The sequence below is a fragment of the Micromys minutus genome, assembly GCF_963924665.1.
Source record: "Micromys minutus genome assembly, chromosome: X".
NCBI classification, from domain to species: domain Eukaryota; kingdom Metazoa; phylum Chordata; class Mammalia; order Rodentia; family Muridae; genus Micromys; species Micromys minutus.
Window position 1 is genome coordinate 86,906,441 of NC_137970.1, and position 27,585 is coordinate 86,934,025.

Here is a 27,585-nt window from a genome sequence, read left to right on the forward strand (position 1 = left end):
GCAAATCCCTGGACAGGGCCGAGACAAGACAGCTAGGTATCTTTTGACCCTTCACCCTGGCTGATCTCCCGGGATGTTAGGGAATGTGAGCTAGTCAGGAGAAGCCAGGAGGAGTATGCTGCCTGCTTGGGTGTTGGGAATGACAGCCAGGAGGCCATCAAGGCAGCAGTCCTGGGTGGTAGCCTGCCAGCCCAACCTGTTTTGAACCCCTTTGGGATTATGGAAGACTCAGCCTGTGTCTACTCAGATTCCAGAAGCCACATCTTGGCTTAGGCTCCCTGCTCACTTGGTACACACAATGAGGTGACTTGAATCTGATGATGGTGTACCACCACCCCCCATCCACCCACAGACCACTTTGGGGTTTCGGAGACTTGGTAGTATTCCTCACATGTCTGTGTCCAAACTCTTCTGCTAGAGATAACCCTGAACATAGAAAGGAGGTGAGGTGGGATTTAGGTTGGCAGGGCCATATCTGTCCAGGAGAGCTAGCTGCCTTTCTCTGAGCCATTGAGACAGCCAAATAGCTGGGTAGCCTGTCCCCAACCCTGTCTTTCTGTGTTTAACATTGGGAGGTGGGGTTGGGAGGACTGTCTGGAATGGTGAATGCTCCAGAGCATAGGGGACCTAGAAGAGTCTAGTGTACAGGGACAGGCTGGACAAGTTCCCCAAGAGCACCTAGAGGCAGGCCTGGGTCCATATTGCTGTGTAGCGAAATCTCAGTGGTGACCCTGTCCAACCTAAGATGTCTGCCAGCCATCCTTCCCGCACTGAGGACCTGGGAGGCCAGGCTCCTGAGTCCAGCGAGCCAAAGCCTGTGTCCCTGGCCCAGTTTTCTGGTCAGCTTGATGTTGCTGGCTCACCAGCCTCTTCCGGGGCCAAGAAGCCCCCAGGAGCCCTGAATCCTTTCTGTACAGCCAGGAAAAAAACTGCTCCAGAGAAGGTGAGCTGGCCTGCCGCCATGTTCAGAGATGCACATGGACCTGCGCAAGGAATCCTCAGAAAGATTCTGTGTGATGTCATTACTACACCCCTAATGCCAACTGATGGTCAGCATGGGAGCTTTCCCGCTGCCCTTCTTTTGGAAAAAAATGAAAATGGGCTATAAAAAGCCAACAACATGGCTGACTAGCAATAGGTCTTCTTCTGCAGAGATGGGGCTTTATGTAGGTCACTGGGGATCCCTTGGGAATGATTCTGTTTTTTCCTGTGTGTGTTTGCACCCACGAGTGCGTGTCTCTGCCTGTCGCGGACTCAAAGAGATGAGGCATATTTTGAAGAACTTTAAGTGACAAGAAGACAGACCAAATTCTAGAGCCAGGAGAGAAATCGTGGATGGAATTTTGGGGCGAATTCAAAGCGATACTAGAAAAACATCAAACAGAAAGAATTTGGTGTTTTCTTGAAGGTCAACTCAGTATGATTTCATATGAACTTGGAAACACACCTCTGAGCATGTCTGTAATTAATATGATTGCACGAGAGACAAGTTACCACAGTTCCCTTAATGCATGGAGAGTCCCTAAAGGGGTAAACAGGGTAAACCCCCTACCTTGGGGAAGAAGGCAGGGGAAATGCCTCTTTCCCCACACACTTCGAATGCCTGTCATTCATAAAATCCAGTACCATCAAAATCATGAGACTCAAGAGTTATCAAAATAATTCAGGATACTTTCTCTCTTGTGAGTTATATCCTTATAAATATTAAAAGTGTTAACACTACTACATGACGTTACATAAAAATTTTGTTAGAGTTTTACACAAAATAATTTGGGGATGGCTGCACACATCTTTAGACACAATGCATAGAAAGCAGAGGAAGGCAGACCTCTGAGGCTAACACAAGCCTGTAGTATGTACCAGATTATGGCACCAAGGAACAAGAGTTTGTCTCAACACAACTGATGGAGGAAAAAAGGGAAACAAAAAATGGTAAAAGCTAGAACTGGTAGAGTACCTACACTTACATTGAAACCTGACATGTTAATGTCTATCCGTGGTTCCCATTCATTATGTCCTTTAGGTGCGATCTGATTGAGCAGGTAGAAATAGGCTTTGGAGTCCTAGGAAACAATTGAACAGACCACAGTTATCACGTTTATAGACAGTAACTGCATCTTATTGACCTTGTCAACAAGGACAGACTTTTGGATCTGCTTTTAAGATAATATATGGCATTCTTCAGTCTTCTTGAGAGTTTTTTTTTCCTTCAGGAAAGTCCTACTGTCTGGACATATACCTCTCTTTGAAATGATTCTGTTATGACTTTACAATGTATGGATCCCATCAACCCAATAAAGCTGTTATTAAGTGTTTTTGTACCTTCACGGAATTAATGAAGTCCAGGAGCTTGACAGATAAGCAAGCATGAAATAGAAGAGCAGAAATCCAGGAGGCATAAGAAAAGAGAAAATGAGCACATTATAGCATTACAAAGCATGGTGGAATCATCCTTTGGAAACATCTGCCATGTTAATTATTTAATTAAAGGTGAGATACAGAAAAGCTTAAGTGAGAAACAGGAAGAGTTGGCAAGATCACATTTGAACCTTTTGGATCAGGATACAATTTACAAAACAAGCTCATCTCTCCCTATCCCACAGTGATAGGGACTGAGGTTAAGGCTTCACAAAATTCTAGAATGCATTCCTTTTCAGAAATATTCAAAGCTGGGTTCATAGTAAGATATTTCCACTGACTAGGCACCTCGGCATATGCCTGTGTATAGTTTTTAGTCAGAGACAGGAAGATGGCAGTTTTTTGTCCAGCCTGGCTAATAAAATGAGTTGTAGGCCAACGTGGGCTACAAAGCCAAATCATATCTGAAAAAAAAATGGCATCAGTTAAGAGTGTGCTAGTCTTGAATGGAGGAATCCAAGGATTTAAACCTGAACACCCCACAAAATCTGAATATGGATACTCACATCATGATTAACTAACTATATAGCAGATCTCAAGATATCCTGAACCATAGGAGACCAAACTTCAGTAAACAAAACAAAATGCAAAAAACAACATCAATGGAAAAAGAAACATCCAGCTATGGTGGTATCTCTCTGTATACTGGTGTTCAAGAGGGAGAGGAAGAATCACAGAAAGGTTGAGGCTAGCTTTGTCGACAACAGTGATGCACAATACAGCCTGGGCTACATAGCTAGACCTTATCTCAAAACATGAGAGACAACAGGACCTGGTGACAGCCTACAATTTTTGTCTCCGTTAAAATGGGATAAAAATCTCTGAAGCCATCCCATTTCCCCGAATGCAGTTACCTTGATGTCAGCACTGAAGTTATTGTTCTTTTCCCAGCCTGAGTTTTCCATATGGATGTTGGCCGGTTTCTGGAAGAACAGACAGCACGGTTAATGACTGAGGCATCTCTCCAGCACCAAAAATTGAACAGGTTAGAAGAAGGTAACCTTTCTATTCTGGTTTAATATTGTGTACGAATGTGAATCCTTAAAATCTGTCTTTATCCTGATGTTCACAATTTGTTTTCTTCCAAATTCTCCCGACTTCACTGTGCAGGCTTTAGGTTTTCACTGTCCACTAGGAACAAGTTTAGAAACTTGCTAAACATTCTTTAAAACACACAGAATGTGCTATGGTTATGAGAGGGGCACACAAGTGGAGGTTAGAGAACAGCATTGAGGAGTTGCTTCTCTTCCACTTTTCCATGTGCACTGGAGATCAAGTTTAGTTCAGCAGCTTTGGTAAGCAATGCTTTTCCCACTGAGACTCCCTTCAGGGTCATGAATCTTTTGCTAAATGCCTTCAGATCTTCCCTTTAAGTATAAACCAAAGAACTGCTGAACAGAACCTAACCCAAGACCAAGGGTTTTAGTGCTGCTGACTCATAGACACTGTCATTGTCCTTCCTGGTTGTCACCATCAGCTGAAGTTCACCAAGTAGAGCAGTGTGACCTAGGTCCATCTAGCCCATGGACTACCAAGCAAGCTTCAGCAAAGCTCTTTTGTTGTAAAGCCATTAAGACAAAGGGACTTTTTGTTGTTGGTTTGTTAGATATAACAACCTCTGTCTTCTCAATTGCTGGGATTTCATAGGTGCCCCAAGCACAGCCAAAAATGTATTTTCTGTAACGAATGTTATCCATTATCACAGACAGATCATCTCATTGCTGTCCTCAAATCCCAACTTGATGATCATACCTTAGCATTTTAAAAATCAAATTTCCTCTAGTTCTTTTTTTTTTTGCAGGTGTGTACTTGTAGTTTTGTGTGTTTGTGTGTGTGTGGTGTATTTGTGTGCTTCTCTGTACCTATGACTGTTCGCTAGGCCAGGCTGGCCTTGAACCCAGATCTCCTGTCTCTGCCTCATAAGAGCTGGGCCTAAATGTGTGTGCCAACTTGCACAGCTGTTTCCTCTAGTTTTAATGCTGTATCCTTAAATGTTGATATTTTTTGCTAGAACCAAAATGAGCTCCTGTCTCAAAAACAAATCAAAATAGTCAGGCTTGGTGGTCCACACTCATAATCCCCGCACTTAGATTAATGCAGGGGGGGTTGCCGTTCAAAGCCTGGTTGGTTTACAGACTGAGATCCTTGCTCAAATAAAACCAATATGAAGAAGATAATTAGAGTATGGGCTCAGTGGAAAGCTAGTCTATATAATTGTGAACTATACTCCAGTTACTTAGAAAAATGGTGGAATTAGACAGGTTTGCATTTCCTCATAACAAGCACACCAGTCACCACTGCCACACCCAAGTTGATACAGCTTCAGAGGAAGACAGAAAGAGCTGGTTTTCTGGTTCTCGTGCATCAGTGAGACACACACACAAACACACACACACACACACACACACACACACATACACACACAGTGAAATAATGCAATAAGACTATCTTTGCAGTAAAATAGTCTACCTCTTTCATAATTATGGGAAACAGCACTTTGTCAATGCTGTGGAAAGTCTAATTCAATGTGTTAAATGTCTTTCTCTGTGGTGCTGATGACTGAGACTGAGTCCATACTTATCACTGAGCTCTATTCCCAACTCTGCCTTCCAAATATTTCTAAACACATTTCAGCCAAACTCAAATTGTTCCATAACATTTTGTCCTGCTCCCTAGTTTAAAACTTTGTTTTCTTTTCTTTTTAAAACAAGCTTTATTTATTAAGTATAGTGTTCTGCCTGCATGTATCCTGCACATCAGAAGAAGGCAGCATATCTCGTTAGAACAATTTTCTTTATTATTATTATTTTTAATTGAAGAACTTTATTTTATAAAAACAAAGATAAATGTACAAATTTTAAGCATTTTTGCATAAAAGTATATGAATGTATTTTTGTCACTGCTTGGCTTTTTTTTAAAGGTATGATAGTGTGCATTAAGGTCTTACAGTTACTAAGAGCAAAAAGTACCTGTAAAACAGGATGTAACCCAGAATTAGTCAAAGTTTTCTTGGTGTGTAAGGATTGAGCATAATTTTTTTTTTTTCCTTCAACTTCACACAGGCTTTGAGTTGTTTCTGGGGTGTTCAGAGTTTTATGGAGTTAGTATTACATTATCAGTGACTGCATCTTATGTCAGTTATTTTGTGACTGGGTTATCTCACTCAGGATGATATTTTCTAGATGCAAACATTTTCTTAATAATTTCATAAGGTCTTTGTTTCTGATACCTGAGTAGTAATCCATTGTGTAAATGTACCACAATATTTGGATACATTCATCTACTGAAGGACATCTGGGTTCTTTTCAGATTCTGGCTATTATAAATAGAGCTGCTATGAACATTGTGGTGCATGTGTCTTTGTTGTATATTGGAGTGTCCCTGGGGAATATGCCCAGAAGTGGAAAAGCTGGATCTTCAGGTAGTACTATGTCCAATTTCCTGAGAAATCACCAGACTGACTTCCAGAGTGATTGTATCAGTTTACAATCCCACCAACAGTGTAGAAGTGTTCCTCTTTCTCCACAACCTCATCAGCACCTGAAGTCATCTGAGTTTTAGATCTTAATCAATCTGACTGGTGTGAGGTGGAATCTCAGGGTTGCTATGATTTGCATTCTCCTGATGGCTAATGATGTCGATCACTTCCTTAGATGGTTCTCAGCCATTTGTTATTCCTCAATTGAGAACCTCGATTTCCTTCTATAGAGGTTTAAAGTTCTTGTCATACAGATCCTTCACTTCCTTAGTTATAGTCACACCAATGTATTTCATATTTTTTGTGACTATTGTGAAGGGTATCTTTTCCCTAATTTCTTTCTGTACATGAGTGTCTTTTGAATATATGAAGGCTACTGATTTGTTTGACTTAATTTTATATCCAGGCACTTTGCTGAACTTGTTTATCAGCTGCAGGAGTTCTCTGGTCACATTTGTGGGGTCGCTTAAGTACACTATCATGTCATCTTTAAATAATGATATTTTATGTCTTCCTGTCCAATTTTTATCCCTTTGATCTCCTTTTGCTGTCTAATTGCTTCAACTGAGACTTCCAGTAGTATGTTGAATAGGTAAGGGGAGATTGGGCAGCATTGTTGAGTCCCTGATTTTAGTGGGATTGCTTCAAGTTTCCCACCGTTAAGTTTGATGTTGGGTGTTGGTTTGCTGTATGTTGCTTTTATTATTTCTAGGTATGGACCTTGGATTCCTGTTCTTTCCAAGACTTTTAACATGAAGGGGTGTTGAATTTTGTCAAATGCTTGCTCAGCATCTAGCGAGATGACCATGTGGTTATTTTCTTTGAGTTTGTTTATGTGGTGGATTACATTGATGGATTTCCATATATTAAACCATTCCTGCATCCCAGGGATGAAGCCTCCTTGATCATAGTGAATGATCGTTTTGATTTGTTCTTGGATTCGGTTTGCAAGGATTTTATTGATTATTTTTGCATCAATGTTCATAAGTGAGATTGGTCTGAAGTTCTCTTTCCTTGTAGCGTCTTCATGTGGTTTAGGAACGGGAGTTCATTGTAGCCTCAAAAAATGAGTTAGGTAGAGTTCCATCTGATTCTATTTTGTGGAATAGTTTGAACAGTATTGGTGTTAGGTCATTAATGAATGTTTAACAAAATTCTGCAATAAACCCATCCGGACCTGGGCTCTCTTTGGTTGGGAGGCTTTTGATGACTGATTCTATTTTTTTAGGTGTTATGGGATTATTTTGATGGTTTACCTGGTCCTGATTTAACTTTAGTACCTTGTATCTGTCTATGAATTCATCCATTTCCTCCAGATTTTCCAGGCTTATTGAATATAGGCTTTTTTAGTAGGATCTGATGATTTCTTGAATTTCCTCAGTTTCAGTAATTATTTTTCCACATTCATTTCTGATTTTGTTAATTTGGATACTCTCTCTTTGCCCTCCAGTTAGTCTGGCTAAGGGTTTTTCTCAAAGAACCAGCTCTTGGTTTTGTTGATTCTTTGAATGGTTCTTTTTGTTTCTATTTGGTCTATATCTACCCTAAGTTTTATTATTTCTTGCTGTCTATGCCTCTTGGGTGTATCTGCTTCCTTTTGTTCTAGAGTTTCTGCTGTGCTGTCAAGTTGCTGCTGTATGCTATCTCTGGTTTCTTTTTGGAAGCACTCAGACTTGTGAGTTTTCATCTCAGTACTGCTTTCATTGCATCCCATAGGTTTGGGTATGTTGTTTTTTCATTTTCAATAAATTCTAGAAAATCCTTAATTTCTTTCTTAATTTCTTCTTTGACCCTGCTATTGTTTAATACAGCATTGTTTAGTTTCCATGTGTATATGAGCCTTTTGTAGTCTTTGTTGTTATTAAAGACCAGCCTTAGACCATGGTGATCTGAAAGGATGCATGGAAGTATTTTAATCTTCCAATATCTATTGAGGCTTTTTCTGTGACCAATTATGTGGTCAATTTTCTTGAAGTTCCTGTGAGTCGCTGAAATAAAGTGTTTCTTTGTTTTATGATATGATGTGTAGGTATCTATTCATTCCAGTTCGTTTAGAACCTCTGTTAGTTTTAGAGTGTCCTTTTTCAGTTTTCGTTTCCAAAATCTGTCCATTGGTGAAAGTGGGGTATTGAGGTCTCCCACTATTATTGTGTGGAGCACAATGTATTTTTTTAGCTTCAGTAGGGTTTCTTCTATGAATATCAGTGCTTTTGCATTTAGAGCATATATGTTAAGGATTGAGAGTTCCTCCTGACAAATTCCCCTTTAAGGAGTAAAAAGTGTCCTTCCTTATCATTTTTGATAACTTTTGGATGAAAATAAACTTTATTCGATATTAGAATGGTCACTGCAGCTTGCTTCTTGGGGCCATTTGGATAAAAGCTTTTTCCCCAACCATTTACTCTGAGATAGTGTCTGTCTTTGTCTCTGAGATAACTTTCCAGTATGCAGAAAAATGCTGGGTTTTGTTTATGTATCCAGTTTGATAGCATATATGTTTTTTTTTTTTTTTTTTTTTTTTTTTTTTTGTGGAATTGAGTCCATTTATGTTAAAAGATATCAAGGATTAGTGGTTACTGTTTCTTGCTACTTTTGCTTTTGGAGGTTGAATTGTGTCTGTGTCTCTTTCTCCTTTTGGTTTTATTGCTTAGGAGTTTTCCTATATTTATTAGGATGTAGTTCCCCTCATTGTATTGGGATTTTCACATATAATTTGTTGTAGTGCTGGGTTTGTTGTCAGATATTGTTTAAATTTAGTTTTGGCTTGGAATATCTTAGTCTCTCCATCTATGCTGAATGGAAGTTTTGCTGGGTATAGAAGCTTGGGGTGGCATCTGTGCTCTCTTAGGGTCTGCATAATGTCTGTCCAGGCTCTACTAGCTTTCATAGTTTTTGTTGAGAAATCGGGTTTGATTCGGCCATTATATGATACATGACCTTTTTCTCTTACTGCTTTTAGTATTTTTGCTTTGGGCATTTGGCATTTTGACAATAATGTGTTTGAAGGAATTTCTATCTGGTCCAACATATTTGGATTTCTGTAGGTTAGTTTCATGCTCAAATTCATATCATTTTTAAGGGTATAATAGTTTTCTTCTACAATTTTGTTGAAGATATTTACTGTACCTGTTAGTTGATATTCTACGCACACTGGAAGCTACCTGGGACCTTTGTACACCCTTACTCAGCCTAGCTACTCCCTAGGGATATAGCCTTAAGGGTTGCCTCAACATCCAAACTTGTCTTTCCCAAACAACCCTGACCTCAAGGAAACAAGAACTGCTAAACCCTGAGCCCTTGCTGGACCTGCTTCTAGGCAGTCGGGGCCTAGGTTCCTTACCAGGGGACAGACACACAGCAAAGAGGCTAAAAGACACACAAAGTAGCAGGCGGAAGAAATAATGCAATGTATAGACAGAGAGATACAATGCTCTTCCCGTCCTCTATGACCATAGAGTGTGCATCTGTTAATACAATAAGAATCTCTGTTCCTCCAGCAAGTCTCTGATCAAGGCCAAGAAGAGATGACCAGGTAACTTTTGACCCTTCACACTGGCTGGTCTCCAAAGATGTTAGGGAATGTGAGCGAGTAAGGAGAAGCCAGTAGATGTATGTTGCCTTCTTGGGTGTCAGGAATCACAGCCAGGAGGCCATCAAGGCATCTGTCCTGGGGGGGGTACCCTGCCATCCAACCTGTTTAGAAACCCTTTGGGATTATGGAAGACTCAGACTGTGTCTACTCAGATTCAGAAGCAGCCACATCACAGCTTAGGATTCTGCTCCCTTGGTACACACAATGAGGTTTCTTGAATCTGATGATGGTGGACCACCACCTCCCATCCACCCACAGAAAGGAGACTTAGGAGTGTTCCTCACAGGTCTGGGTTCCTACTCTCCAGTTAGAGATGACTCTGAACATATAAAGGTGTCAAGGTTGAGTAAACTGACATCTTTGCCACTGGACCTTTCATGACAGGCCCAGAACGGAATGAGGGGAACTCTGTCCCTGACAACCACGCCCTCTGTGATGCAAACACTGCCCTGGCAACCTCAGGCCAGCATTTTCAGCTAGGCAAGAAGGTGGAAACATGTGAGGGCCTCGCAGGGATCATGGGGAGCCCAGAGCCCTGGAGTGTCTTGGACCTTGACCCCCAGATTCTTGTGGCCGCAGCTAGGCAGGGAGATACTCTGTCTGCAGTCGAGAGGGCTTCGTGCCAGTGACGTTTGTGATACCTAAAGATGTGGAGAAGGGCCTAGAAACTTGGGGAGCGGAAAACCAGGCCCACGATGTGAGAATTGAACGGGGCACCATCACGGTAGCATCAGAAGAGAAGTCAGAAGTGGCAATGCACAGGAGTGAGGAGGTGATGAAGGTGGAGCTGAAGCCTGCGGGTGAAGAAATGAAGATGTAGGAGGCTAGTGGAGGAGTGAGGGAGTCGCAGGAGAAAGCAGGGCCTTGGCAACTAAGCATAGATCTTCACAGGAACACGCTGGAGGACTTCCAGGTAGAACTGGACCTGTTTATGCTCAGGCTGACACGGACTTCAAACATCTGGAGCAGAAGTTTGGGCGGATGCGGCAACACTCGGAATGAAGGAACTACAACATTCAGAATATCCCAGACTTCTGAATGACTGCCTTCAGGAACCACCCTCAGTTATCCGCCATGATTAGGGGTCAGGATGCAGAGATGTTAAGGTCCATAACCAATCTGGGGGTGAATGAACTGAGACATCCTAAGACAGGCTGCAAATTCAAGTTCTTTTTTCAAAGAAACCCCTACTTCGGGAACAAGCTGATTGTCAAGGAATATGAAGTGAGATCATCTGGTCGAGTGGTGTCTCTTTCCACTCCAATCATATGGCAGAGGGGGTATGAGCCCCAGTTCTTTATTCGCAGAAACCAAGACCTTCACTGCAGCTTCTTCACCTGGTTCTCAGAATACAGCCTTCCAGAATCTGACAGAATCCCTGAAATTATCAAAGAGTACCTGTGGCTAAACCAATTGCAAAATTACTGGTCTATTGAAGGAATCCATAGACCCTGACGTCGCCCAATAAGGGAACCAGTGGAATTTCCCAGGATTTTTGGCTTCCAGTCAGGTTAACGTTTACCTTTGAAAATGCATCTGAACGGGTCCCTAATCACCTGTGCTTGAGCAGATGCAGGAAATACGCAGTGTTTTGATTTCTTTGCTCCTGACTCTTCTGCATCTTCTGTCTGAATAGTTTCTCTACCTCGACATTAAGAGTGTGGACCTGCTTCTGCTTTCACATGGCCCCCATGATGTACTGAATTTATATCTGCAGGTTCATGGACAGGGCTTGTACCCTTTCTAAGAGTAACAATGGAACTGTACATTAAACTGTGAATCCTGTTTTCAGTGTTACCCACTTACTGCCACCTAGATGTCTTTATCTGTTTACCTGTTCAGCATGGAGCAGTGTGGGCACAAAGATTTGGGACAGTTGGCTTGGACTAAGGTTGTTGCAGGAGTGCGTCAAATTCTGTGTGATTATGTGACTTTTTCTAGGCTATATCACATTTTCTTTGCCAGTACTCCTCACCCTCATTCTCCCACCTTTCTCCTGTTATTAGAGAAAAGTAGCTCAGAAACATCTGTAACATTAGGAGTTGTAGTTCATTGAGCATTTCCGGAGAGGATGCTCTGTAAGACGCCACAGAACTCTGCCTTGTCTCTCTCTTACCCACTCCTCAACCTGGTTAGCAAGCCCTAGAAAGCTTATAGGGCGACAGAATTAGACACACACTTCCTAATGGTTTATGAAAGAAGGAAAGAGATTGTGATGGGTACTTTAAGTAGGGAAAGTGAGCTGAAAAGGTGTATAACCAAAATAAGTCAAATAAGATTGGTCTGTGGATGAAGACAGGATGTGTGCTTTCACAGTTTGGTTAAAGGCGATGGGAAGAGAATTTCTCAGGAAAATGCTTTTTCTAAATGTTGAACATCTCCTAGACAATTCTTTTAAAGAAATAGTCTCAGTTTTTGGTTTTTATTGTCTCTGTGTGTGATCTGATGTCAGTGAAAGTGTAATATTTTGCTCATATTTTACCAATATTCAGTAAAATGTGACTTGTTTCTACTTATGGAGAAATTTAAACACTTCTGTTTGCATTCATTAAATCATTTTGAAGAATAGTCTTTACAATACTGAAACCTAAGTGAATATTCGTAACAGTTTTCAATATTAATCCAAATCCTTAGAAAGTTTGGATAATTTGGTCTTTAGTAAATGTGTCTATCAAATTATTGTCCTCATGGGAAAATAAATATGTGACTTGACTGCGTTGATAGTCTCTTCTTAAACTGCACGTAGTTGTAAAATTTCTTTGTCAGATTAGCACTGCATTATGAATATATTTGTTGCTATTTTTATGCATGATGGTAAATAAAAGCACGGGACCCTGTTGGATAGCTGTTTTCCACACCTTGGCCAAAAACCTGTCTCAATGGGTTTGTATAATTAACAAGAATGTTGAATTATCAGATTTTGTAAGTGAACACAATAAACATTATCCCAGACATATCAAGAGAAAACAGTAATGTTTCTACTGCTTAAAGTGTGATTGTTACTCATAGAGTTCTGTTGCTTTAGAAGGTTCACAGTTTCAACTGTTTACTAAGATTTGAGACCTTTCCACAGAACTTTTGCAGTACTCCCATATCTTCACTCTTCAGTCTCACAATTTGTCTCCACAGATATTTTCATGTGTTATTGAAATGTGCATTTCATAAGCAGACACGAATAAAGTACTTACCAGTTAATATACCATTTCAGACCCTTACATATGTAAATTTATTAACTTAATTATTTTCTTCCATTTGTCAGATACTTCAAACCTTTTATCATAATTTCTCTGCCTTGTATTATTTCTGTTCCCCAGTGTGAGATAACTTTCTAGGGAGTCCTGTTTTTGGAAAATATAGTAATTACTCACTTTGCTGAATAACACACTTTTTTTTAAAGGCCTTCTGCTAGGCCTTGAGAAGGAAAATGGATAAATTCCATTCCTTTTCATACCTGATATGCAAATAATTTCATGATACAGTAGGTAAAGAATGATACTATTTCACATTTTTACTTTTATTTTCCTCAGAATTCCGAACCCTTACGAAATAGATCTAAGTGTATTTAGTTTTTCTTGCAGCTACTAAGCATTGCACATAGTTGCCAGCAATTTATAGATTGACAAAATGAATCACACAGATGGCAGAGGTAAGTGCCCAGAAAGACTTAATATAATAAGAAGAAGTTTCTTGCTTTCTTTGTTGTAAAAAACCACATCCTGGGTTCTAGCATAAGTGTTAGGAAAAGGATGAAGAGTGTGTGGGGAATGGTATGGCCTTTGGAGGTGTAGTGAGGCCTGGAGGTGTGGAGGGTGCCTCTGGAGGACCCATGTTGGGTATCCCTTCCACCTAAGAGACCGGCCACACCAGGGTAGACTACAGAATACAGTTTATTCAGGTCATAGGGTAGTTAAGAGCGTAGTAGAGGCAGAGAGAAGAGAGGAATTGAGGCTTGCCATGAGCACGTGGAGAGAGAGAGGTGGTAAGAGTACAAGAGCAAGAGAAGGAGGAGGGGGCAAGCAGCCCCTTTTAGAATGTCAGGTCATTGGGGCAGAGAATACCTGTCTGTTGCCAGGTAACTGAGGGGTGGGGTTTACCGAATCCCAACAATCTTGCCTTAAAAACCATGATGATAGTTTTCAATCCATTTGTAAAATTGATGTCAGAAAAATTTGCAAAGCAACTTGATAAATAGCAAAATGTTCTTTTAATGATTAGACAAGGTTTAGACTTTTTAATGTATTATTTTTCATCTGCCACAATAACACCACTTTATGTTGAATACTCTTGTATAATTTATTTGCTTTTGAACATTGTAATGTAGATCTTACACTGATAATAAGATATTCTACTCGAGGCATATGTTGTCTAATACACTGGCACTCTGAATCATGGGTTAGTGCTTGGGTATATTTATCTGCTCGACACAGACTTGCTATAAATAACATGAACTAATTTACAGAGTGTGAATAACAAGATATTTCAGGCTTTCACATTACATTTTGAGAATATTGTCAGAACTGGGGTAAATATATATTCCATATATAAATTTATATTTATGTGGCATATAAATATAAATCAGTTTTCCATTAATGTGGCCAGTCATAATTATATAGGACATTACTTAATGGATCTCTAAGTACATACATTTTTAAAAGTTAACCAGTATGACTTTCTTCCCATGAGCTGCATATGCTTTTGTGTAAAGCAAGGTTTATTTAGATAAAATGCAGCGTAAATAAAAAATAGAGGGTTAAAAGGGATGAAATATGTTTATTAACTTGAATGCCTAAAATACAATGAGTTGTTTGTAAAATGTACTGTTCAACTTAGTCTACTTCTGTTATATGCAGAGTAGTTTGAGTCTAAATTTACACTCTATGGTTTATAATTCTCTAAATTCTAGCAAATTCCGAAGATTAGTGTAGATTCATATTTTTTAGAATAAAATGGTTTTCTATCATTTAATGTAGGGATATGCACTGTATTCAGAAATTACTTACTGAAGATGTTATAATAACTGAATATTAACCTTAAATAGGTTATTTTACTCTAGGCATGTGTTGTATAATACTGTGGTCATGTATTTGTGATATTGGATTTGTATTTAACACTTGTTTAGCAGCATCAAATCTGGACTTGGCATTGTATCAGGTCACTTTCACGAGTGTTTAACACTTGAAGGAGAATTCTTAGCTTTTGAATAGTAATGTGGTCTTAAATGTTAGCAGGCTTAGACATTGTTGAATGTGATTAGATGAGATAGATCTGCCTTTGCTATTGAGGAACTCATTCAATAAAGGGAGAATCACTTGTTTGGTGTTTTCTCCCTTAAAACTCAATATTGTTCATCCCTAAAAAAAATTCACAAACAAATTAAGGGGAAAACAAACTGGGAAAGAGGAAGCATCAAAGACATTGGCCACTTCTCACTTTTCTTTACTATTGAGTCCTTGACTAAAGGAGTTGTGTGAGAATCTATTTGTTTATTTGCATTTCTAGAGCTGAGGAGCCAACCCATGACCTTCTGCTTGCTAGGCAAGCACTGTACATCTGAACTAAGTCCCTGTGTGAGCATTTTAGGAAAGAGTGAGTAACTTGGAAGCTGTGCTTTACTCACAACTAATATCTGCTCTGATCCACTGGACTGCCTTCATCCATTTCTCTTGACTTCTCTCCTCTTCTCATTAAAATCCACCCCCCCCCCCCATCTCACAATGTCTGCAACCACCAGAAAGCTCAGTCACTCTCCAAAATCCTCAAGTCACCATCACAGGTGGACCTTTGATTTTGTGTTTTCTCTACATGCGAGCACACACACACACACACACACACACACACACACACACACACACACAGAGCTACCTACCTACCTATCTACCTACCTTCCTACCTACCTACCTAAGTTACTCCGCTTTCTGCCTCTAGCTCACCAATATACACAGCAAGAGCCACCTTTTCCTGGTCAGTTGGCAATCTCTGGTTACAAGATGATGTAAACCACATTCATTTGGAAACTGTCACTATCAAGGAGAAGTCTTCATTCAAGGGCACTGAGAGTCTGCAGAGGTCTACCACCTCCCTTACCCCATGCACTGCCTAGGTCTTAAGTCACAGCTGGTGGAGGGAGAGTCCTCTAAGAGGCTCCAAGACACAAGCCTGCCAGTGCTTTCCAATTATCCATCCCAACCAAGCTGCCTGGAGGCATCTGTTCTGATGCAACCAAAGGAGCTCTATTCAGGCAGGCCTGCTCTGAGGTCTCAGAGGTGCAAGGCCCGGAACACCAAAACAATACCTTTAGTGCCACACTGCAAGCCACCTAGGACCTTTGTACACACTTACTCAGGCTAGCTACTCCCTGGGGATATAGCCTTAAGGGTTGCCTGTATATCCAAACCTGTCCTTCCCAGACGACACTGACCTCAAGGAAACAAGAACTGCTACACTCTGAACTCTTGCTGGATCTGCTTCAAGGCCCTCAGGGCCTAAGTTCCTAACCTTGGGACAGATAAAAATTAAAGAGACTAAGAGACACACAAAGTTGGAGGAAGGAGAGATAAGGCAAAGGAAAGACTGAGAGATACAATGGTCTTCTGGTCCTCTAAGATCCAAGACTGCACATCTGTTAATTGGATAAGCATCTGTGTTCCTCCAGCAAATCCCTGGACAGGGCAGAGACAGGAAGGCCAGGTGTCTTTTGACCCTTCACCCTGGCTGATATCCCAGGATGTTAGGGAATGTGTACTAGGCAGAAGCCAGGAGGAGTATGCTGCCTGCTTGGGTGTCGGGAATCACAGCCAGGAGGCCATCAAGGCACCAGTCCTGGGTGGTACCCTGGCAGCCCAACCTGTTTTGAACCCCTTTGAGATTATGGAAGACTCAGTCTGTATCTACTCAGATTCCAGCAGCCACATCACGGCTTAGGCTCCCTGCTCACTTGGTACACACAGTGAGGTGACTTGAATCTGATGATGGTGTACCACCACCTCCCATCCACTCACAGACCACTTTGGGGTTCCGAAGACTTGGGAGTATTCCTCACAGGTCTGGGTCCAAACTCTTCGGCTAGAGATAACCCTGAACATAGAAAGGGGGTGAGGTGGGATTTATGTCGGCAGGGACATATCTGTCCAGGAGAGCTAAGCTGCCTTGTCCTGAGATATTGAGACAGCACAGAAGCTGGGTAGCCTGTCCCCAACCCTGTCTTTCTGTGTTTAACACTGGGAGGTGGGGGTTGGGAGGGCTGTCTGGAATGGTGAATGCTCCGGAGCCTCAAGGACAACATAGGGGACCGAGAAATGTCTGGTATACAGGTCCAGGCTGAACAAGTTCCCCAAGAGCACCCAGAGGCAGGCCTTGGTACAGATCGCTGTGTAGGGTGATCTCAGTGTTGACCCTGTCCAACCTAAGATGTCTGCCAGCTCTGGTGGTATCTCTCTGTACACCAGTATTCAAGAAGCAGAAGAAGAATCACAATAATGTTGAGGCTAGCCTTGTCTACAAGAGTGAAGTACAATACAGCCTGGGCTACATAGGGAGACCTTATCTCAAAACATGAGAGACAACAGGACCTGGTGACATCTTGCAATTTTTGTCTCAATTAAAAGGCGATAAAAATCTCTGAAGCAATCCCATCTCCCTGAATGTAGTTACCTTGAGGTCAGCACTGAAGTGGTTGATCTTTTGTCAGCCGGACTTTTCCAGATGGAAGTTGGCCCGTCTCCAGAAGAACAGAAGCACCATTAACCAGCGAGGCATCCATCCAGCACCAAAAGTTAAACAGGGTAGAAGAAGGTAAGTTTTCTATTCTGGTTTAATAATGTGAACGAAGGAGAATCATTAAATACTGTCTATCCTGATGTTCACAATTTGCGTTCTTCCAAATTCTTCCGACTTCACTCTGCAGTCTTAAGTTTTTACTATCCGCTAGGAGCAAGTCTGACAACTCGCTAAATATTCTTTAAAACACACAGAATGTGCTATTGTTATGAGAGGAGCACACAAGTGGAGGTTAGAGAACAGATTTGAGAGGTTGGTTCTCTTCCACCTTTCCATGTGCTCTGGAGATCAAATTCAGTTCAGCAGCCTTGGTAAGCAATGCTTTTCCCACTGTGATCCCTTTCAGGGTCATGAATCTTTTGCTAAATGCCTTCAGAACTTCCCTTTAAGCATAAACCAAAGAATTACTGAACAGAACCTAACCCACCACAAAGGCTTTTAGTGCTGCTGACTCATAGACACTGTCATTGTCCTCTCTGGAGGTCACATTCAGCTAAATTCACAAGTAGAGCAGTGCAGTCTGGGACCATCTAGCCCATGCAATACAAAGCAAGCTTCAGCAAAGCTCTTTTGTCATGAAGCTACTAAGACAAAGGGACATTTTTGTTGTTGGTTTGTTAGATCTAACAGCCTCTGCCTTCTGAACTGCTGGGATTTCATAGGTGCCCTAAGCACAGCCAAAAATGGACTTTCTGTAAGGAATATTGTTATCCATTATCACAGTCAGATCATCCCATTGCCATTGTCAAATCCCATCTTTATAAACATATCTTAGCTTTTTAAAAATCAAATTTCCTCTAGTTTGTTTCTCTTGTTTTGCAGGTGTGTGCTTGTGGCTTTGTGTGTTGTTTTGTGGTTTATGAGACCAGGTTTCTCTGTACCTCTGGCTGTTCTCTAGGCCAGGCTGGCCTTGAACCCAGAACTCCTGTCTCTGCCTCTTATGAGCTGGGCCTAAATGTGTTTGCCACCTTGCACAGCTGTTTACTCAAGTTTTAAGGCTGTGTCATCAAAAGTTGAAATTTTTTGCTAGACCCAAAATGAGCTCCTGTCCCAAAAACAATTCAAAATAGTCAGGCTTGGGGGTACACACTAATAATCCCTGCACTTAGATTTATGCAAGAGTATTGCCTTTCAAAGCCTGCTTGCATTACAGACTGAGACCCTTGCTCAAACAAATCCAAAATGAAGAATAAAAATAGAATATGGATTCAGTGGAAAGCTAGCCTATCTAACTGTGAACTACTCTCCAGTTTCTTACAAAAATGGTGGAATTAGACAGGTGTGCATTTCCTCATAGCAAGCACACCAGTCACCACTGCCACACCCTAGCTGGTAAAGCTTCAGAGGAAGACAGAAAGAGCTGGTTTTCTTGTTCTGTGTGCATCTGTGACACACACACACACACACACACACACACACACACACACACACAGTGGAATAATACAATAAGACTATCTTTGCAGTAAAATAGTCTACCTCTTTCATAATTATGGGAAACAGCACTTTGTCAATGATGTGAAAAGTCTAATTCAATGTGTTAAACGTATTTCTCTGTGTTGCTGATGACTGAGACTGAGTCCATATTTATCACTGAGCTCTATTCCCAACTCTGCCTTCCAAATATTTCTAAACAGATTTCAGCCAAACTCCAATTGTTTCATAACATTTTGTCCTGTTACCTAGTTTAAAACTTTATTTTTCTTTTTTATTTTAAAACAAGATTCATTCATTAAGTATAGTGTTCTGCCTGCATGTATGCCTGCACACCAGAAGAGGGCAGCATATCTCGTTAGAACAATTTTTTTTTATAATTTTTTTAATTGAAGAACTTTATTTTTCAAAAACAAAGATAAATGTACAAATTGTAAGCATTTTTGCATAAAAATACGAATACATTTTTGTTATTGCTTTGTTTTTTTTTTAAGGTTTGATAGTGTGCATTAATATCTTACCAGTTACAATGAACATAAAGTACATGTAAAACAGGATGTAGCCTGGAATTAGTCCAAGTTTTCTTGGTGTGTAAGGAGTAAACCTAATGATATTTTGTTATCTTTCTTTCTTTTTTTTTTTTTTTTTTTTTTTTTTTTGAACTTCACATAGTCTGAGAGTTGTTCCAGGGGCAGCCTGAGACTCTGTGGTTAGCATCCCACTGTCAGTGACTGCATATTATGTCTGCTCTTTTGTGATTAAGTTATCTCACTCAGGATGATATTCTCTAGATGCATCTATTTTTCTTATGAATTTCATAAGGTTATTATTTCTGATAGCTAAGTAGTAATCCATTGTGCAAATGTACCACAGTTTTTGTATCCATACATCTACTGAAGGACATCTGGGTTCTTTCCAGCTTCTGGCTATTATAAATAGAGCCGCTATGAACATTGTAGTACATGTGTCTTTGTTGTATATTGGAGTGTCTCTGGGGTAAATGCCCAGAAGTGGAATAACTGGGTCTTCAGGTAGTACTATGTCCAATTTCCTGAGGAATCGCCAGACTGATTTCCAGAGTGATTGTACCAGTTTACAACCCCACCAATAGTGGAGAAGTGTTCCTCTATCTCTACATCCTCACCAACATCTGCTGTCATCTGAGTTTTTGATCTTGTTCAATCTGACTGGTGTGAGTAGAATCTCAGGGTTTTTTTGATTTGCATTTCCCTGATGGCTAATGATGTTGAGCACTTCCTTAGATGTTTATCAGCCATTCGAAATTCCACAATTGAGAATGATTTGTTTACCTCTGTACCCCATGTTTTAATAAGGTTGTTTGATTTTCTGGTGTCTAGCTTCTTGAGTTCTTTGTATACTTTGGATATTAGGCCTCTATCTGATATGGTGTTGGTAAAGATCTTCCCCCACTCTTTTGGCTGCCGTTTTGTTTTCTTGACAGTGTCCTTAGCCTTACAGAAACTTTGCAATCTCATTAAGTCCATTTGTCAATCTTTGACCTTAGAGCACCAGCCTTTGGTGTTCTGTTCAGGAAATTGACTCCTGTGCCTGTGTTCAAAGGTTTTCCCCACGTTCTCATCTAATAGTTTCAGGGTACCTGGTTTAATGTGGAAATCTTTGATCCACTTGCACTTGAGCTTTGTACAAGGAGATAAGAAAGGGTCTATTTTCATTCTTCTGCATGCTGAGTGTCAATTGGTCCAACACCATTTGTTGAATAGGCAGTCCTTTTGCCTTTGAATGATTACAGATTCTTTGTCAAAAATCAGTTGACCAAATATGTGAGGGATCATTTCTGGATCTTCTATTCTATTCCTTTGATCTACCTGCCTATGTCTGCACCAGTACCTTGCAATTTTTAGAACAATCAACTTGTGAGATTATTGAGATTTTTGTTGTTATTAAAGACCAGCCTTAGACCATGTTGATCTGAAAGGATGCATGGGAGTATTTCAATCTTCCTTTATCTATTGAGACTCATTTTGTTACCAATTATGTAGTCAATTTTCGAGAAGGTGCTGTGAGGAGCTCAGAAGAAAGTGTTCTTTTGTTTTACTATGATATGTTGTGTAGATATCTATTAATTCCAGTTCGTTCATAACCTCTGTTACTTTTAGTGTGTCCTTGTTCAGTTTTTGTTACCAGGATCTGTCCATTGGTGGGAGTGGGGTATTTAGGTATCCCACTATTATTGTGTGGGGCACAATGTATTTTTTTGAGCTTTAGTAGGGTTTCTTCTATGAATATCAGTGCTTTTGCATTTGGAGCATATTTGTTAAGGATTGAGAATTCCTCCTGACAAATTCCCCTTTAATGGGTAAAAATGTCCTTGCTTATCTTTTTTGATAACTTTTGGTTGAAAATCGAATTTTATCGATATTAGAATGGCCACTCCAGCTTGCTTCTTGGGGGCATTTACTTAGAAGTTTTATCCCCAACGATTTACTCTGAGATAGTGCCTGTCTTTGTCTCTGAGATGAGTTTCCAGTATGCAGAAAAATGCTGGGTTTTGTTTATGTATCCAGTCTGATAGCCTATATCTTTTTATTGGATAATTGAGTCCATTTATGTTAACAGATATCAAGGATTACTGGTTGCAGTTTCTTGCTACTTTTGCTGTTGGAGGTGGAATTGTGCCTGTGTCTCTTTCTCATTTTGGTTTTATTGCTTAGGAGTTTTCCTGTATTTATCAGGATGTAGTTCCCCTCGATGTATTGGGTTTTCCACATATAATTTATTGTAGTGCTGCGTTTGTGGTCAGATATTGTTTAAATTTATTTTTGTTTTGGATTTTCTTATTCTCTCCCTCTCTGGTGATTGAGAGTTTTTCTGGGTATAGCAGCTTGGGGTGGCATCTGTGTTCTCTTAGTGTAAGCATGTCTGTCCAGGCTCTCCTAGCTTTCATAATTTCTGTTGAGAAATCTGTTGTGATTCTGATTGGTTTGCCATTACATGTTACATAACCTTTTTCTCTTACTGCTTTAAGTAATTTTTCATTGTTTTGGGCAATTGGCATTTTGACTATAATGTGTCTGGAGGAATTTCTTTCTGGTCCAACCTATTTGAAGTTCAGTAGGTTTGTTTTATGCTCATGGTCATCTCATTCTTAAGGGTAGGGAAGTTTTCTTCTACGCTTTTGTTTTAGATATTTACTGTACCTATTAGTTGATAAACATCGCCCTCTGCAAGCCACCTGGCAGCTTTGTACACCCTTACTCAGGCTAGCTACTCCCTGGGGATATAGCCTTAAGGGTTGCCTCTACATCCAAACCTGTCTTTCCCAGACAACACTGACATCAAGGAAATAAGAACTGCTACACTCTGAGACATTGCTAAACCTGCTTCTAGGCCCTCGGGGCCTAGGTTTTTATCCCTGGGACAGACACAAATTAAAGAGACTAACAGACACACAAAGTGGGAGGAGAGAGAGATAAGGTAAGGGATAGAGTGAGAGATACAAGTTTCTTCTGGTCCTCTAAGATCCTAGAATGTATGTATGTTAATTGATAAGCATCTCTGTTGCTCCAGCAAATCCCTGGACAGGGCCAGGTATTTTTGACCCTTCTCCCTGGCTGATCTCCCAGGATATTAGGGAATGTGAGCTACTCAGAAGAAGCCAGGAGGTGTATGCTGCCTGCTTGTGTGTCAGGAATCACAGCCAGGAGGCCATCAAGCACCAGTCCTGAGTGGCACCCTGCCAGCCCAAACTGTTTTGGGCTCCTTTGGGATTATGGCAGACTCGGGCTGTGTCTACTCAGATACATTCTGAGCCCTTGGTGGACCTGCAATATCCATGAGTTTTATATTACCTTGCTCTACAAAATGTGTTCCTGGACAGCCAGAACTACACACAGAGACCATGAATCTGAAGAATAAACAAAAACAGAAAACAAAATAAGAGAAAGAAAGGCCTGAAATTTTGTGAGAACTTGCCAACGCACACTCAAAAATGCAGCAGTTTTGGGGCTTTCGGTTATCTGAGAGTAACATTTGTAATAATAAAAGTTCTTACTCGTTACGTTTGGTTTGAGCCCAACAAACCATCCACAGGGAAGGTCATGCTTTACCAGCACAAATCATCACACACCTGCACCTCCTTAGCCTAGGGTAAGTGAGCCCTAAATCAGTTAAATTCCCTGAATATTCTCAAAATTCTCAGAGCCCTGTTCCAGGGAAGTGCTTCTGAGTCCCCCAAGAGTCTCTTCCACCAAGGATCTCCTGGTACTGACCAGAACAGAACCTCCCAGGCCAACCCAAGTGGTGTTCCCTTCTCTGACCAGAGGGGTCCCTGAGTGCGCCAAAGCCCAAGGCTCCTAGGTCAGAGTTACAGTCTGCAGAGAAGAGCTCTCACACAAAGACCTCTCTAGCCACCAACTCCTCCAGCATCTTAGAAGGAGTCAGAGGGTGGGTGGGGGTAAACTTAATTGGTCCAGTCCTGGCTGCCCAGGGGTCCAATCTCAGACCTCTGGAGGGTTGGGATGGAAGGCAGAATTCCATCAGGGCCATTCCCCTGACTCTGCATTCTCAGTTGGGAGCAAAGTAGAAAAGGAAGAGCAATCCTTTCCCACTGAGTGCTGGCTCAGCCCTTCGGATATAAGACAACTGGGATCTGCCCCAGTGTCTCCAAGACTCAGGGAGTGATGGGCCTGTGAAAGCCACATGGTGTATAGAAGACCTCACTTTGCTGGTCTCTGAGAGTCTGTTTTTTGCCATTAAGTTATTGTAGGTACAGAATAACAAGAAAATAGCCATCCAAGATTCTACTCAGATTCAACAGGAGCCACAACTCGGCCTAGGCTCCCCGCCCACTTGGTATGCACAGTGAAGTGGCTTGAATCTGATGATGGTGGACCACCACCCCCATCCACCCACAGACCACTGTCGGGTTCTGGAGATCTGGGAGTGTTCCTTACAAGTCTGGGTCCCTACTCTCCAATTAGAGATTACTCTGAACATATAAAGGTGGTGAGTGTGAGTAAACTGAACTCTTTGTGACCGGACGTGTCATGACAAGCCCGGAGCAGGACGAGGGGACCTCTGTCCATGTCAGCCGCGCCCTCTGTGATGCAAACACTACCATGGCAACCTCAGGTCAGAGTCTGCTGCTAGGCGAGGAGGTGGTAACAGGTGAGGGTCTCTCAGGGATCGTGGGGAGCCCAGAGCCCTAGAGTGTCTCGGGCCTTGACCCACAGATTCCAGTGGCCTCAGCAAGGCAGGAACAGACTCCATCTGTTGTCGTGGGTCTCACAGTAGCGGCGTTTGTGATACTGAAAGATGCTGAGAAGGCCCTAGAAAATCAGGGAGCAGAAGCCCAGGCCCACGATGTGAGGATTGAACCGGGCACCATCGCGGTAGCATCAGAAGAGAAGTCAGAAGTGGCAATGCACAGGAGTGAGGAGGTGATGAAGGTGGAACTGAAGCCTGCGGGTGAAGAACTGGACATGTAGGAGGTTAGTGGAGGAGTGAGGGAGTCGCAGGAGAAGGCAGAGCCTTGGCACATAAGCAAAGATCTTCACACGAACCCGCTGGAAGACATCCAGGTAGAACTGGACACTGTGAATGCTCAGGATGACAGGGACTTCCAACACTGGAGCAGAAGTTTGGGTGGATGCGGCAACACTCTCTGGAATGAAATAACTACACATCATTCAGAATATCCCAGACTTCTGGATGACTGCCTTCAGGAACCACCCTCAGTTATCCGCCATGATTAGGGGTCTGGATGCAGAGATGTTAAGGTCCATAACCAATCTGGGGGTGAAGGAACTGAGACATCCTAAGACGAGCAGCAAATTCAAGTTCTTTTTTTCAAAGAAACCCCTACTTCGGGAACAAGCTGATTGTCAAGGAATATGAAGTGAGATCATCTGGTCGAGTGGTGTCTCTTTCCACTCCAATCCTATGGCGGAGGGGGTATGAGCCCAGTTCTTTATTCCCAGAAACCAAGACATTATCTGCAGCTTCTTTAACTTGTTCTCAGAACACAGCTTTCCAGAATCTGACAGAATCCCGGAGATTATCAAAGAAGTCCTGTGGGTAAACCCATTGCAATACTACCTGTCTCCTGAAGGAATCCATAGACCCCGGTGTCGACCAATAAGGGAGCCAGTGTTGATTCCCAGGCCTTTGGCTTCCAGTCAGGTTACCTTTTACCTTTGAAAATGCAACTGAAAGGGTCCCTTCTCACCTGTGCTTGAGCAGATGCAGCGGGTACACAGTGTTTTGATTTCTTTGCTCTTGACTTTTCTGCATCTTCTGTCTGAATAGTTTCTCCACTTAGACATTAAGACTATGGACCTGCTTCTGCTTTCACATGGCCCCCATGCTGTTCTGAATTCGTATCTGCTGATTCATGGACAGGGCTTGTACCCTTTTTAAGCGGAACATTGAAACTGTATATTAAACTGTGAATCCTGTTTTCACTGTTACCCATTACTGCCACCTAGATGTCTTTATTTGTTTACCCTTTCAGCATGTGGTTAGCATGCCCTATAAAGCTTATAGGGCGACAAAACTAGACACACTCTTTCTAATGGTTTATGAAAGAAGAAAAGAGATTGTGATGGGTACTCTAAGTAGGGAAAGTGAGCTGAAAAGGCATAGAACCAAAATAAGTCAGATAAGATTATCTGAGGATGAAGACAGGATGTGTGCTTTCACAGTTTGGTCAAAGGCGATGGGAAGAGTATTTCTCAGAAAAATACTTTCTCTGAGTGTTGAATGTCGCCTAGACAAATGCTATTTAAAGACATAGTGCCAGTTTTGGTTATGTACCTCTCTGTGTGTGATCTGATGTCAGTGAAAATGTAATATTGTGCTCATATTTTACCAATATCCAGTAAAATGTGACTTGTTTGCTTATGGATAAATTTAAACACTTCTGTTTGCATTCATTTGAAACCCTTTGGGAGAACAATAGTCATTACAATACTGAAATCTATGTGAATATTAGTAACACTTTTCAATAGTATTTTAAATTCTTAGAAAGTTTGAATAATTTGGTCTTTAGTAAATGTGTCTATCAAATTATTGTCTTCATGGGAAAATAAATATGCGACTTGACTGCCTTGGTAGTCTCTTCTTAAACTGCAATTAGCTGTAAAATTTCTTTGTCAGATTAACACTGTATTATGAATATTTTTGTTGCCATTTTAATGCATGATGGTAAATAAAAGCACGGGACCCTGTTGTATAGTTTTTTTCCATACCTTGGCCAAAAACCTGCCTCAATGGGTTTGTATAATTAACAAGACTGTTGAATTATCAGATTTTGTAAATGAGCACAATAAACATTATCCAACACATATCAAGAGAACACAGTGATGTTTCTCTGCTTAAAGAGTGATTGTTACTGTTAGAGTTCTGTTGCTTTAGAAGGTTGACAGTTACAATTGTTTACTGAGATTTGAGACCTTTCCACACAACTTGTGCAGTACTCCCATATCTTCACTCAGTCTCACAATTTGTCTCCACAAATGATATTTTCATGTGTTATTGAAATGTGCATTTCATAAGCAGACACGAATAAAGTACTTACCAGTTAATATACCATTTCAGACCCTTTCATCTGTGAAAATATTAACTTTATTACTATCTTTCATTTGTCAGATACTTCAAACCTTTTGCCATAACTTCTCTGCCTTGTATTATTTCTGTTCCCCAGTGTAAGATAACCTTTCTAGGGACCTCTTTGCCTGGAAAATATAGTAATTATTCACTGCAGTGAATTACACACTTTTAAAAGGCATACAGCTAGGCCTTGAGAAGGAAAATGGATACATTCTACTGCTTTTCAGACCTGATATGCAAATAATCCCATGATACCGTATGTAGAGAACAACACTATTTCACATTTTTACTTTCATTTCCCTTAGAATTTAGAAACCTTACGAAATAGAGCTAAGTGTATTTAGTTTTTTATTGAAGCTACCATGCAATGCACATAGTTGTCAGCAATTTATAGATTGAAGAAATGAACCACACAGATTGCAGAGGTAAGTGCCCAGAAAGACTTAGTGTAAAGGGAAGAAGTTTCTTGCTATCTTTGTTGTTAAACAAAGACATCCTGGGTTTTGGCATAAGTGATAGGAAAAGGATGAAGGGTGTGTGTGGGGAATGGTATGGCCTGTGGAGGTGTAGTGATCCCTGGAGGTGTAAGGGTTGCCTCTGTAGGACCCATGTTGGTAATCCCATCCACATAAGAGACCGGCCACAGAAGGGTATAGTACAGAATGCATTTTATTTAGGTCATGGGGGAGTTAAGAGGGTAGTAGAGGCAGAGAGAAGAGAGGAGTCGAGGCTTGCCATGAGCCTGTGGAGAGAGGGATGTTAAAGGTACAAGAGCAAGAGGAGGAGGAGGGGGCAAGCAGCCCCTTTTAGAATGTCAGGTCATTGGGGCAGAGAATACCTGTCTGTTGCCAGGTAACTGAGGGGTGGGGTTTACCGAATCCCAACAATCTTGCCTTAAAAACCATGATGATAGTTTTCAATCCATTTGTAAAATTGATGTTCGAAAAATTTGCAAAGCAACTTGATAAATAGCAAAATGTTCTTTTAATGATTAGACAAGGTTTAGACTTTTTAAATGTATTATTTTTCATCTGCCACAATAACACCACTTCATGTTGAATACTCTTGTAAAATTTATTTGCTTTTGAACATTGTAATGTAGATCTTACACTGATAATAAGATAGTCTACTCGAGGCATATGTTGTCTAATACATTGGCACTCTGAATCATGGGTTAGTGCTTGGGTATATTCATCTGCTCAACACAGACTTGCTATAAATAACATGAACTAATTTACAGAGTGTGAATAACAAGATATTTCAGGCTTTCACATTACATTTTGAGAATATTGTCAAAACT

General features: G+C 41.0%; 2 pseudogenes across 2 annotated transcripts; both read left to right on the forward strand.

Annotated features, from left to right (window-relative positions):
* The first annotated feature begins 745 nt into the window (after nucleotides 1–745).
* On the forward strand, nucleotides 746–11,003 carry LOC308415085 (testis-specific Y-encoded-like protein 1; annotated as a pseudogene). Its single transcript has 4 exons — nucleotides 746–943; nucleotides 9,394–9,428; nucleotides 10,095–10,304; nucleotides 10,380–11,003. The product of its transcript is annotated as a testis-specific Y-encoded-like protein 1 (transcript).
* Nucleotides 11,004–23,722: 12,719 nt separating this feature from the next.
* On the forward strand, nucleotides 23,723–24,913 carry LOC308415086 (testis-specific Y-encoded-like protein 1; annotated as a pseudogene). The gene has a single exon. The product of its transcript is annotated as a testis-specific Y-encoded-like protein 1 (transcript).
* The last annotated feature ends 2,672 nt before the right edge of the window (nucleotides 24,914–27,585 follow it).